The sequence below is a fragment of the Lingula anatina genome, chromosome 7 (assembly GCF_051362555.1).
Source record: "Lingula anatina isolate TDL-2025a chromosome 7, LinAna3.0, whole genome shotgun sequence".
In the NCBI taxonomy this organism is placed as follows: domain Eukaryota; kingdom Metazoa; phylum Brachiopoda; class Lingulata; order Lingulida; family Lingulidae; genus Lingula; species Lingula anatina.
Genome location: NC_141773.1, coordinates 7,237,617 through 7,252,404, shown reverse-complemented (window position 1 = coordinate 7,252,404; position 14,788 = coordinate 7,237,617). Strand labels below are relative to the sequence as shown.

General features: G+C 36.2%; 1 long non-coding RNA gene across 1 annotated transcript; it reads left to right on the top strand.

Moving 5' to 3' along the window:
* Positions 1 to 6,126: 6,126 nt before the first annotated feature.
* Positions 6,127 to 9,687, top strand: LOC147760680 (uncharacterized). Its single transcript, XR_015335605.1, has 3 exons — positions 6,127 to 6,222; positions 7,088 to 7,250; positions 7,522 to 9,687. It is a non-coding gene; the product is annotated as an uncharacterized LOC147760680 (long non-coding RNA).
* Positions 9,688 to 14,788: the final 5,101 nt, after the last annotated feature.

The following is a 14,788-nucleotide window of genomic DNA, read 5'->3' as shown; positions in this document are numbered from 1 at the left end:
CAAGCAAACGCATGGAAGAGGAAGCAAGAGCACTTACTTAGTACTTAAAGAAACAAGTTCTCATACACGCAGCAAAGGTGCGGAAGTTATTGCCGTTGCCTCCGCAGCCGCCGTAGATAAATCTTCGACAGATAAATCCGTTAAAATAGTATCTTGGAAAATACCCATAGCAGTTACCAGGGTCTGAAGGCAAATAACAAGCTCTGGGTCGAAACCGAGCCTAAAGATAAAAAATAAAAGTATCAAACCAAGTCGCTGCTTTAGACACCATCGGCCTAAGTAGATCAAAAATGAGAGAGAGAGAGAGAGAGAGAGAGAGAGAGAAGTGAGAGAGAGAGAGAGAGAGAACTGCAAACACGGATAGCGATTTTTTTCAAAGGTTCACTTAATGCACAGAACTGAGAAATATAATAATTTAAACATTGTCTATCTCAAATATATATATATGCATGTATATAAATTTACTAGGGATGAGTCGCTCATCACCAGTGTTAGATGTACAACCAGTCGTTATGTGCTTATATCAAAGTAAAACAGGAATGGATGTCCATTTACACGTGTAAAAAAGATAACTCTAGATCCACTGAGACTGAAAATAATTTAGCTAAATAATACTTTACCTCTACGAGAGAAAGGGCCACCAACAAAAGCACAAAACTAACTCCCAGCTTAAACTGCATTTTACCAAGACGAGAAAAAAAAACAAACGCAGTCTTCTTTACAAGGTTTACTGTCTAAGACTGTCCTAGTCCGGCGCCCAATCTCATTTATATAGGAATGAAACCCAGCGTTAGAAGTTTTTTTATTATTATTATTTCAATCTGGGATCTAAATGTGTGTGACTATCAAAATCTGTCTTTATTAAATGTGATCACCATTTGTTACGTATGTCTATAGTTACAATGGGGCGAAAAATTGTGACTCTCACGCAAGGGACATATATAAACAAAAAACAAATTATAACTTTTTAATGCTTTACTGCAAACACGGCCAACCCGCTTTGGTATCCCTACGGTTTCCTGGTCAGCAGTTGACCCCTGGATAAAATAAGAATAGCTGTAGTGAGGTGGGTTACAGCTGGACTGGTTACCACAGCGCCCTGGATAAGTCACGAACTGATCATTTACTCTGTGGTCCCGTGGTCTTCTCTTAGCTTTCAAACAATATTTACTCACACCGAGACACGCTATGCACTTGAATATTTTATTCAATAAAAATAAATATACTAAAAAACGGCGTTGTCCTGTCCTCCTTTTTTTTTTTTTTTTTTTTTTTTTTGGGGGGGGGGGGGAGGGCAAATTCTTTATTTAAACGATGAAGCATGGCTTTGAGATTAATTAATTCACAAATTATCTTAAAAAGTGTGTGTGTGTGTGTGTGTGTGTGTGTGTGTGTGAAATAACTAGCTGCTACACGGAAAACCTCAGTGATGCATGCACAAATGCCATTATCAAGGCTTCAACCACACCTTCGTGCACATTACATGCTCGCTCCGCTTCCCAAGCACGCACTCTCTTTGTCGTGGTTAGTGGTTCGAAAAAGAAAAACATTAAACTTCTGTGATTGCATAGCATAATGCCACTTTTTGAATTTATTTATTCATATGTTTTTTTTTTCAGAATTCCATACGGTAAAATAATTGCAGATTAAAACATCTGCGCAAGTTGCGATGCACTGCGCTTTTTGGTACTTTTTATCTCCCTGCTTCGTCACGTCATGGCTAAAGCAGCCTTAGTAATAGAGATCAACTTCGTTAGTAAATTAAAGGTTAACTACAAACAAGGAGTTACAACGACTCCTTGCTACAAAATAACGCGTTACCAAGCCATTTATACATCTTTTGAATTTACTCAGTAATTTAAGTTTTTCAAGGGATTTTTACAACATGCAAATTAAATGACGACAGAAGTCTGGGTCTGATGAAAATAAAATATATATTTACTAATAAAGTGGTAACTGTTGATTTTATTTGTTAACAATTATGCTAAATATGTTATTCTGGAGAAAAGCAAAGACTTAGAACAGTACACCTGTTGGCAGCCAGCTGGCGTTCACAGAGAACTGAAGAGCTTTGAACTGTCGGTTGAGACGGGATACGTACGGCATCTGAAGAAAAACAGTCCTAGAGTTGAAAATAAATAAGCACAGGGTATTGAGTGGTATATGTAAATTACGTCAAAGTTCTGTCTCTGACAATGTTTAAGCCTATTACATTAGCATGGTATAGGTTGTTCTGCTCGTTCCAAATCATGTTTGTCTTTATTAAGTAGGCCTGTGACAACAACTGCTAACAAGCTTGGAAAAAAGACAAGGTGGAAATAAACAAGAAGAAAATGTAGGGAAAGGGAAGACATAAGTATAAGACTTTTAATTGACAAAGTTGCCAACTTGGAACAATTATTAAAGGAAAAGAAAAAGAAACAACAACTACTTAAAAGACAAGGTCTTACTTCATTCTTCTTAACATATATTGACAAAATCAAATACAGGTCGCCTCGCATGCAGCTTTGGTGAAAAAGTTATTGCCGTTGCCTCTACACCCCCCGTAGACGAATCTTTGACATCGTCTCCCGTTGTAATAATATCTTCTAAAAGCTGCTCGGCAAGGTCCAGTTTTAGCAGGCAGTTGACAAACCTCACCTTGAACAACCTAGAAGAAAGTTGTGAAAAAAATACCATATAATTCATTACCCTATACCTGGGTGGCAGATTATATAGGAAAAAAACGGACACAGAGCCAAATTACTGTCTATTTATCTAGAGACATATCTGTGAATATACATGAAACATCAATCTGTCGCCCTGGTAGAGGGTAATAATTGATAACGTGTGTGATTACATGTATCTGGAACCGAAAAAAAAAAAATGTTCAACTTTGCCAAGGCGAGGAGTATTGTCCACCCTGAATTTTGGAGCAGTTTGATTATTCCCCATTTTGATGATCTCATGATGTGAATTACAGCAGCGGAAGAACTACATGTAAATAACTCACTTCAGTCTCAACAAATCAAAAATCTCTTTGAAGATCCTTTGATCCTATGTTATTATCCTTTAGTTTCTAGTGCATTTACAAAAAATTGATGCTATTTTTACATACTTAAAACACCTTGGATTACGTTATATAAAGCCTTGGATGCCGCCAGCAAACGAGTAAGGGGCCATTCCCACAGATATTTGGGTCGATCTATCTCCCTCGGGAGTCTCACTAAATTGCTATCAGCTTTACCCGGCTTAAAAGTCTCTCGCGGCTAGTAAAGCTGTTAGGGGGTAATTATCTTTACACCCTAATTGATTCGGTAGTCTTGACAGACATTTAAGCCTGCAAGTTGATAGCAATTTAGTGAGACTCCCCAGGGAGTTAGACCGATCCAGATGGATCGATCTAGGCATGGGAACCCAGTCTAAGACGCTTCTCAGTGACTATGGAAGTTTTCGTGGAGGTAACGCAGGGCAGTAGTATGGGTTTAAATACCAAAACATAACAACATGAAAGTATTGTAAGTATTCACGTATTGCTTTCCGGTACCTCAGTCCTATAAATATGACTTCACGCATCTCTGCCTAAGTCTACGCGTCAGAGACTGAAATAGCAACAGCCATTCCGTCTAAAAAATATACAGCGTTTCATGTGCATTGTTATTTGGTACTTCACTAATTCATTTTCACTGTATCTGAATGCCTGTCCACAAACAAATTATGCAAACCACAAACAAATCATATTTAAGGAAACGTCCAAGGTACATGTAAACAATTTGAAGATAAAAAAAAGAGATGAATGTTTCAGGCTTATTACAAAAATGCCGACTTGAGCCTTCAATAAAGAATGCAAATGTAGGGTTAAATTTTAAAAAAGGCACAGTAAATAAACCTAACCTGAGTGAATTAAAAAAGGTGTAAACGGACCTTATTTAAAATTACCAAATAGTTTTCTATTTCAATGAAATCGCCTTTTCAAGTAATTTAATTTGAAAAATGATTTATCAAAATCAGTCATCAAGAGAGAGAGAGAGAGAGAGAGAGAGAGAGAAAGAGAGTGAGAGAGAGAGAGAGAGATAAAATGGCGACAGCATACTGTTATATTGCACAACTGTACATTACCTCTTCCAAACAGAGGATTGTCAGCAGCAACAACACACAACAATGTCCCAATTTAAACATTACTGTTATGAGAAACGTTTTCCTCTCTTGCGTCGATTTTATTACTTGGTCAGAAATGCGGGCAGTCTTCTAATATATGGAATCTCTCTGTAAATCCCGTCAGTTCGTGCCTGGTACAATGTACTTAAACTATTCAGATATCCATTTTTACCCCAACATATTAGTCGCTGTATCTATTTGTCTATGTCGTGTGAAAAAAATCATCTTTTAAAAAGCTGGCACAAGTCCTCATGAATATGTGGCCATAGGGTTATTTCTACTTGCTATTCATTTATTTGTTTCATATTTTTTTTAATTTATATAACATAAATATAAGATAAATGCACTGTAACACAAAAAATTACCATTTTTTTATACGACACAAACAAAATCCACATGCAATTTGACTTATAATTAATTATTTTCCCTACAATGTGGAAATCACAGAGAGTACAAGCAGTATATTTCTAAGTCATCCTATTTGAAACTTCAGGTCCATATCCAGGGGGGTTAGGGGGGTTCAAAAGAACCGCCCCTTTTGCTGTGAAAAGGTCCACTCTGGGTAAAATTTGATCTAGGTACATGAAGTTTTTATGGAAAAAGGTCCACTTTTTCAGAAAAAGAACACCCCTTTTGAAATTGCTGGCTACGGGCCTGAACTTTGATAGTACTTGATCGCGTCCAGCGACAATAGTTCGACATTTTTACTTAAAAGTCTACGTGCGAAAAGGCAGTTTAGTAGTACACATGTTAATGTTAATTACGAAACTGAAATGGCGCGATGAAAACATAAGTCTGATGCCCTTCAAATTGGACATACTGCAACATGCATATTCACACACAACCCCAAATAGCACAGATGTTTCTTTACCTTTTAAGTAAGAACATCCCTTTTTTCAGTTTATTTATATATTGAAATGTTCACAAGCACAACGAAACTCGGTTTTTTCTCAAAATTAAATAAGAAATAAGTTCATATGACTGATATTGTCATTTATTAAAATGACGAAATAGAACATGTTACAAGATCGGGGATAGAAACAACATCAAATTAAATGATCACACATACATCCCCCATACAAGAGCAAAATGTTGGCAAAGAGCAAAACAATGGCCACAAGATGTGAGAGAAGCTCACATCTCCGGAAAGTTTTAAAACAGTCCTACATGGAACTAGACAGATATTCTCTTTTTTGTGCTCCAGTGAATGGTTACACTGTCCGAGAAGCATATGGCACATACTGATTATAATTATTTATTGCCTTTTAATTAACATGTTACGAGAACATTTTGCCACAGTTTGACATCAAATATTGAATTTGGCATTCAAACATTTAATATCACTAAAGGTTAATTAATATTATTTGAATACTAATTGCTTTAAATAGTAAAAAGGCGATTTACTTTAGTAAGATAGGTTAAATGCTGAATTTGGCAGCGTTGGACTCAAGCCAAAGAATGTCGTGAATGCTTTAGAGGAAAAACAACTTGTAATTAATCCCGAGAAATGCTTACGAGGAAATATTTTATGAAAACAACAAATTAATTAGAGAATCTTATATCCTTTTCTTTTTGTTTCTGTGTTATTACATAATTAAACACGAAATTTCATCATTTCTAAGTAAATATTAGCTTACTTGAGGTCCTGTCTATAATTGACATATCGTGCGAAGTGACATCAACGTAGTTATAGAGGGAAATGAAAGACATGCAATCACAAAGAATTCCAAATTGATGTAACTCGATTGAGATTTGACATTTTAAAAGACAGTAATTGCGAATTATAGATGACGTACTAAAATGAATAAAAAGTAAACAAGCAAACGTCCTTATTTTTCTTAATTTCCTAGATGCTCCAACATTATTAAAATGACATTATCTTTATATTAATTCCGGGAAAACATTTGCGTCATAAAATAGAATACTCTTTCTATATATAACCGCGTTGGAACGAAAGCACCAGCTTTGTCTTGGCCAGAGTGTCTTCTCCAGACCACAAGGAAAATCCAGAAGCAAGAAACACAGAGAGCTTGGTGAAACGGACAACACAGATATTTTTCAAGAATATACTGCACACAGCCGCAGGTATGTGCTATGAGCTTTTTATAATCTAGCTGGTTAATCATATTTAGACTGATAAAGCAAATATGTTTAGCATTATTGACAACGTCTGCATGACGTTGGCGTTGCGCAATATAATTCATAGAGTGGAGGATGTCAGGAACATGATCTTATGGTCCAGATGCGGTGTAGGTATACACGCACCGCACCCATTCTCAATATATAATTTTCCAATTTTAACGTTATTACATTAAATGTAAGCGTCCACATGGAACTTTACTTACATCAGTCTAGCAACTTAAAAAAGCAAGTACTAGATTTATTTGTACTCACAAAAAAAGGATTAAATTTTAAACCTGCGTTACCGTCGCTCGCAGCGCTATCTCACATTCTCCAATCGATTTACTTAATTTTTTGCTAAAGTAGAAAGTATGCAACTCGTCAGGGGGCGGGTATGATGTCTAGCATCTCAGAAAATGTCTTGAGGTTAAGAACAAAATGGGACTGTAAAAAAAATGCATCCTGTAATACCTTCATCCCAGTCTAAGTTTTGTTAATATTAATAACTTGCAAATATTATCAAAAAGGGTTTTTATTTTTATAACTTTCGTTACTAAAACAGCTAAAACATTCGTTACTAAATACAAAATAATTCCCCAAGTCGCTGTATTTCCATCATAGTTCCTTTCTTTGCAAAAGTTTCAAAAATGACGAATATCGGGTACACTATACATCAATATTTGCTTAAGATATTTACGTTAGCTCATATAGTTATTTTATAATTATTCAAAATAACGATGATTCCCACCTTTTTTTGGTTGAGTGTATTAGGCATACACCGCGCAGACTCGAGAGGCATTTATTAGATAAAATGGTTGTTTTCATGCAGGTATGGTCACTTCAATGCGGTCCCTGAGCGTTGCCATGGTATTGATGTTAGCAGTGGCTCAGATGACTGATGTCGCAGACGCCTCATCACCAAGAACGCTTGGCCAGCTGAAAAGTCTACTCCGCCGTGCCTATGCCATCATCGAGGTGCAAAGTCGACCAAAGTAGGTGAAATTTCTCAAATTCTATTTACAAACTAATCTATTGGATTATTATCAGTGTTTTAATTCAGGGGCCATGTCACGGAAAATAAAGAATATCTTAGTGAAGTAAATGATAATAAAATTTAGCAAAATAACAAAAAAATTTATTCCTCCTTTGGTACAGGATGCCCCGTCACTGCTTGCCTTGTTTGATATCGTGTACCACAGAATTCTCATGTTTTCAAACCCTTGAGTTGCAATATTAGGAAATAACGGAAGACATATTTTCCAGATTTGGAAAGCGGGGAATTTTACCGTCTCCTGTCACTGGTTACGGTGACTCGGTTTGCTTAGATAAAAAGGCAGTAGCACCCGGCGCTTTGGAAGGGGACGGCTTGGAGGATGCCATTTGAACGCATAAACGTGCTTAGACGAACAACATGCTACGGATAACGAACTCAATACACCCCATCGGACTACGGATTACGATTACTGTCATCTTTATTTGTAACTTGCCTTGACAAATATTTGAATTGATATTAAATACATTTATGCCAAGGGCACGTAGTAAATAGAGTCACAGGTCTATTGTGCATGTTTTGTTTTCTTACCAGCTGTCTTTATTTCCTGTTATTATTTTTTTTTTTATTTTCACTCAAGTTAAATGCTAGCTCTTTTGTACTAACTTGATACACTTCCTTTGAAAAAACAAGCATGTGTAAGGCACTTTTCACACCGAACGATAGCCTATAGTTAACCGAACCGGTCCACTTTAAGAGATCCAATTTTGATAGTGCGCTACAGTATTTTTTACTCCTTTTTCCCCACGTTCTACAGAAGTTTTTCTGTTGTATTTTCTACTTAATTCAATCAATTAGCTATCCTCTACCAGGGCCGCAGATAAATGATTTGGAATTTTTCTTGCCACGAATTAGCCAGAGGCATATCGGTGAAAATCTAGTAAAATATCAATCTGTGGACCTGGTAGAGGGTATCAATAAGACCTGGTTCCCATACCTAGATCGACCTAAAAGGATCGATCCATCTCCGAGGGGTTTCTCGCTAAATGGCTTTCAGCTTAAGCGGCTTAGATGACTGGCACGCCTACTGTAGCTGCTAAACGATAATTAATTACCCCCTAGCAGCTTCAGTAGGCGTGGCAGACATCGAAGCCCCTTAAGTTGATTGCAATTTAGCGAGAATCCTCTTGGAGATAGTTTGATCCACAGTTAGTACGATAGGGTCTGGGAATGCTCCCTAAAAGTCGGCTCTGTAAAGACGACTGTTTTACGTGATAGTCAAGGAATTGAATTAAGCTGTCAATCTCTCAAAGTGGACCGGTCCAGTGCAGTGTACCGCTTGATGTTAAAAGCCTTTCAAGCAAAATATAAAATCAAGACTCCGTAGCGATACAATGGAACACTTTTACCCCTCACCAAGTCTTACAAGATATTTTGATTAGTATTCTTCTCGTTTTCATTCTTTTTAACTTAAAATCTTTCTACGGTAATGAACTAGTTGAAATATACATAAACATGCTCTGGGTGGTTGCGGCATAGGCCTATCACCCTACTACCAAAAACAACAGTTACTTCATGTAATTTCTTTGGTTTACCGAAAAAACTGACGTCAATGACATAACAATCAATTAAATAAAACACAACAGAAGCAATTTATCTGTCTGGCATAAGAGCAATTTCTGTGATATTGTATATTATTTAGGGGAGACCGGGGCTAGCTGGACCCCGGGGTAAGTTGGTCCCTCGTCAGTTTATGAAAGAGAACCTACGAGGAAAAGAATAATATAAAAAGTGTGCGGACTATTCAAATTTTTTAAGTGACCAGATTCCACAAAAATAATGTTAAGAAAACGCTCGTTAAGTTTTACTTGAGCTTTCGTTTGTTTCTAACTGGGCAAGCCACATTGTAGTTCTGGTCTCCCCTTCAATATAAAGAAACGTGTAGTTGCGCAGTCTTTTTAAGCGTGGTGGGAATACAGCAGCGTACCTGCATCTGTGTACAAATACTGCCTATCTTGACTACAATGTTTGCAATAGTATCGCCAAATTAAGGCACAGGTTTTCAGATCCACTTCGGTAACCAAAAATCGTCAAAAATTTTTAAAAAATGGTTACTTTTAACTTCCAAAAATCACTCAAGGCGAAGGGTGAACTTAGTCCTGGCCCGTCTGCCCTCTCAATCAAGTTGATACGTACTTTTTCTCAAAGAGATCATTTCAATTGCAATCATGTGATGCAGGTTAAGAGTTTAGATCAATTGTTAGGCTATAGTATAGCCTGTTACTTCATGAAAAGAATAGCTAAGCGCATAGCGCAGGCCACATGCGTGTAAGATGAAAAATGCTTATTTTAATAGAAAGCTCAACATCTAGCGTCACTCAAAATTCGCCGGCGTTATTGGTGATTTGGGTAAAATAAAAGTGGTAATTTCACACCTCTCAATTGCATTTTCTACAGCATTTTTTATACTTTGGTTGGGTTTGGTAGGGGAGGAGGTTGCAGTGGCGGATTTGGGGGAGGGGGGTGTCAGGGGGTCCTGATCCCCCCTTCGATTTCTGAAAAAGAAATCACAGCAATGGTCCCTTCTTGAAATTAGGATTTTGATTAGCTGAATCATAGTTCTAAACCGTACCAAATGGCACCGTTCACCCTTTAAAATTCCAAAAGTTTTCGGGGCCCGAACCCCACGCTTTTTTTTTCACACAAAATAAGTCCTCATTGTTATATTAACTAGAAAACTCAATTTATGGTTGGTAAATTAGTGTACATAAAAACTTGTTTATAATTTCTTGTTTACGCTATAAAATCGTTATCGTGCATTTGCCTCAGTTTTGGAAGGTTACGTCTTGCTTATCATCTTTTTAATGATAACAATTACCAAGAAGAGTAGAAATATAAATTTTATCTCCTTTAACTAGAAATATATGTCAGAATTATTCTTGTTGGTTTTGATGATTAAAATCAATTCTTTTAACCGACCAAGGGGGTTTGAGCGGCCAACATGGGACTATACGCAACACAGATAAAGAACAAATCCATATGTTTTTTGGTAAGGCCTACTGTCATATTTTTGACAAGGAATAGGTGGCGGTGTAAAGGTGTTTGGTGTATTTCACATGGATAAATTTAATAACCTGCAGCTGCATTTTTTTCTGAAATATAAAGGTCGAAACATAAATTTCCAGGACGGGTAAAGCGCGAGTGGCGTCAAAATTTCCAACTGGCTGCCTATGTGTGGATGCATTCTTCTTGAAGTACGCAGAGTTTTATATTTAAACAGGGATTTTCTTCTGAGTAAGAGTAAAAAAGTGCCCAAAATGCGGCCTGTGACTTTCAATGCCATCCACCTAATTTCAATCTTTCCCTTCGACTGTCTTGTATATTAATGCCTCTTAACACAGACGTAGGCCTACTTGATTATGACGCGAGGTCATCTCAGATGTGGTCAGTCAATCGAGTATGCGACAAAAATTCTTACATGTCGAAAATATCGGAGTCCTGCATCGTGAATTTAACGAGTTTATTGTTAATATATTAATTTAAAATTAATTTGTTTGATGCTAAATTTGAATAGTTCCGTCAACACATTGAATTTAATTTTTTTTTTTTTTTTTTTTTTTTTTTTTTTTTTTTTTTTTTTTGTGGGATGGGGGTTGGGAGGATTCTAATAAATTATAATTACCCCCCCCCTCCCCGAAGGTAATCCTGGATCCGCCCCTATATATAATGTACGTCTTCAATAACACCAAGTAAAAGAGGTGTTGGGTTCTTACATTAGGGGGGTCCATAATTCCAAAAATATGTCAAAACCAGCTTAAAAGTTCCTTACACACCTAAAAACAATATTTCAAATGTTCTTTTTGAAAGATCATTGATAACTCAGCTGCTACTTGCATTTTATGATTACGCGATTTTTAGCACTTTAGCGCAATTTTCACGATTTTCTACGGTTTCGGGACTGTCTTCCTACAACATGAATGAAAGTTATATAGGCCTGACAAGTTATTTCAAACTCACCAAAGCCAAATAGATGGGTTTTTTTTATTTGGTTTTTAAGAAATTTGTGTAAAAAGTTTATTTGAAAGGTAGCTAAATACTCAAAATCATAGCGGCATTGACACCTTATATCAATAACATCATCATGGTAATTCATTATTCATAGTTTTGATGACATTTTTCCTTTTAGATTTCTCATGATTTCATGATCTTTTTAGGGTATCTATACTGTATTACTGAAAAACTAGCTAGACAATGATGGCATCTAGTTTGTCTTGTAAGAGATGCTCTGGCATTGGAATATATCAGAATAGTTGCTGCTGTTGTAGCATTCAATTAGTTTCATGCCATAACAATATCCAGGGGTGCAACACAGCAAATTGAAAGAAAAGTTTCAATCATTACATCTAGAGCTCAGTAGAAATGTGGTAAATGAGAATTTCTTTCAGTTAGATGCTCCCGAGTTTTCCCGTTTCAACCAAGAATTATTCTAGGAAGTGAAAGATAACTATGGCCTACATGTAGTTGAGAGTGTGAAACGATGTGCTAGTGCACATCTAAATGAGTGCAAAGCTTTGACAAAGAAGATATTACCAGAAATAGCAAAGGTTCAGGCTATGCAACGCAGAGAATACTATGGATTTGGTGAATATCCAGTTGAATATTCTGTGTTTGATCAGTGTGAAAACATGGACGAGACCCCTGTCCACAACCTTCAAATGGAACGGCAGTGTGGTGACACTGATCAAAGATTGAGGAAGAAACCAAAACTAGAGGCTGTGGCTTGAGGGACTGTGCTAAAAGAAACTAGCAAAATAAGGAAAACTGTTTTTACTGAATACCGGTGTAACATGAAAATCTGCCCCCCCCCCCCCCCCCCCCCGTCAAAATTTCATAATGAAAATCTGACTCCCCCCCCATGAAATTTTGACTCCCCCCCTACAAATCTTCTTTTATTTGAGTATATGACAACCCAAAGACTCCCCTATGAAAAAGCTATTTGATATTTGATGATCATTTCAATACTTTTCCATTAAGTATACTTTATTAAGAACATATTTGAAATATTAGAAAGTTTGATTGTAAAATATTGGGTGAAAAAAATGAAATAAAAATCTTGAAAAATCTCCATTTTCATATCCATGGTATTTGGACTCCCATGAAGACAAAACCCCATTTTATATTTAGTCACCATACCATTATCTTCCACATAGATTGCATTGTGACATATATTTTGTTAGTATTTGAAAGTTTGGTGGTAAAAAAATGGTGAAAATTGAAATGATCACCAAATATCAAATAAACAGATTTTCCATAGGGGATTCATTGTTTGGTAGAATACACATTTTTAATTTTCTTCTATTCTCATGAAAACATTTACCTGCAAACTAGCATAAAGTGCCAATGTATCCTCTACAAGATACTGCATACTACAAGATAAAAGTCATATACTCAAATAAAATAAGATTTATAAAGTTCTGTAGGGGGAGTCAAAATTTCATGGGGGGGGGGGGGGGGGGGAGAGTCACATACGCTAGAGACACATCCCTATCACAGCCAAAATGTAGTCCTGTCTTTAGGATATTCAATATTATTGGAGAGAAGAGAAGGATATTAACTCTAGAACAGTTTGGAATGAACCTGAAAAGTTGTTGGAAAAAAAGAAAGAAAGATCCACCATAACGCTAACTGACTTAAGCTTCCAAAAAGCATTGAATTCTTAGTGAATTGAATTCTTTTTGAACTTATTATGAATCATCATCTAGGTGTTAGAACATTGAGTTTAGTTTTCATATGCATTTAGTCTGTCAGAATTATTAGTCACAATGATATTAGTGTTAAAATGTAATTATAAACATTGGTATGAAAAACCATCATGTCTTAAAAAATACAGCGTTTAAGTATTTTTAGCGATTTTTCTCCAAAATACTAAAACCTAAGTAGCAGCTCTGATAATAGAGTTAGACTAATTTGGTTTTTTGCAGTTTGTTTTTAAGATGTATAAGCATCTTTTTAGGTGGTTTTGGCACTGTTTTGGGGAAAAAGGTTATCTAAGGACCCCCCCTACTTACATCTACAGCGGGACATATTTATGTAAGATAGTTGATTCTAGGGGCTCTAATCCGACTCCGGAAAGTCTTGGTTTCGGCTCGAGTCCGCATCACCGCAGCTTTATTTCCAAAACCAAAAATCAATTTATATAGGCCTATTACATGGACATTGCCTAGTTTTATGGAAGAAATTGGAGTGACAGAAATCGCAAAATCTTAAATTAAGTTTAAGTGAGATTAAGGGACAATTGAAAAGAAGATAATTTCGACTGATACAGATGTAATTAACAAATCGCGTGCACATGCATGCGACTCCATTAAAATTAATTTGTGAGTCTGGTGATTACATGTATTTTGCCATAGGCCTATGTACACGCCTTCCGTTTTTTAAACAAAAAGAAAAACTATAGAATAATATTTTAGTTAACTATTATGTAGGTCTACAATTTTAAACAATAACATTCAATTTCATAAGTACTTTAGTAATCATAAATGAATTATGTAAACGCAATTAGGGATCAATAAATTGTAGTAGGCCCCTATTATTGTAAGTTTTAAGAAATTCCCATTCCTGTGTTTATCAACGTTAGCACAAGAACGCAAACAGTTCGATAATGCTGACCTTGTGGTCGGTTCAAGCTGGTACCCGATGCTTGCGGGCCGTGGGGAAACCGGGACAGTGCACACGCCTGGATACTCTAGTCTTTATAACATGATAACTTCAGTTTTTTTATTGGCACGGCGCCTTACAGTTCAAGAATAGGTCCCTATCGTCCCGTTTTAATAGACAGCATATGGTGCGACTGAAGACACTGAATAAACCAAGCCTTTCTCTCGTGACTGCAAACTATTCTTTGTAGGCCTATAGGCCTACACTATACTGGTACACGTGATGAAGCACAAGAAATTACCAAACTAATTCCTGCAGAAAGAGTGGGCCTACTGAAACCAATTAAGACACATCTAGGCTTAGGCCTCCTACAGTTTTAACATATAGGTATACAGTAGGTCCCGTATACTTAACCGAGACTAATTTTTACTTTATAAAGTCATAAATAAATTAAGCGACTCCATCCTTTTACAAGCGAAAGCATCCATCAAAATTTGATTAAAATTCTAAGTAGAAAATACATCGGAAGATTCAGGTAGCATGATTATAACTCATGCACCTCGATGGTTTAAACTAAAATTTGACAAAAAAAAATAATAATAATAAATAAATAAATAAATAAATAATAAAAAAACTCCGTTTAAAATAGAAATTTTTTCATATGTAATTTTGAACTGAAATCGCAACTACCTGCATGATACAAGTAAAGAATAAAGCAAGCTTGCTTCGAAATATATTTAATCTGAATAAAGGTCTACTCAATGAACTCTGTGCTCAAAGTTCCCTCGGGCACCTGTATGTGTACTTCGTCATCACTTTTTGCTAATTAATTTTCATTTAAATATTACCATGTTTTGCTACATTTGCTTGAAACTTCATGTA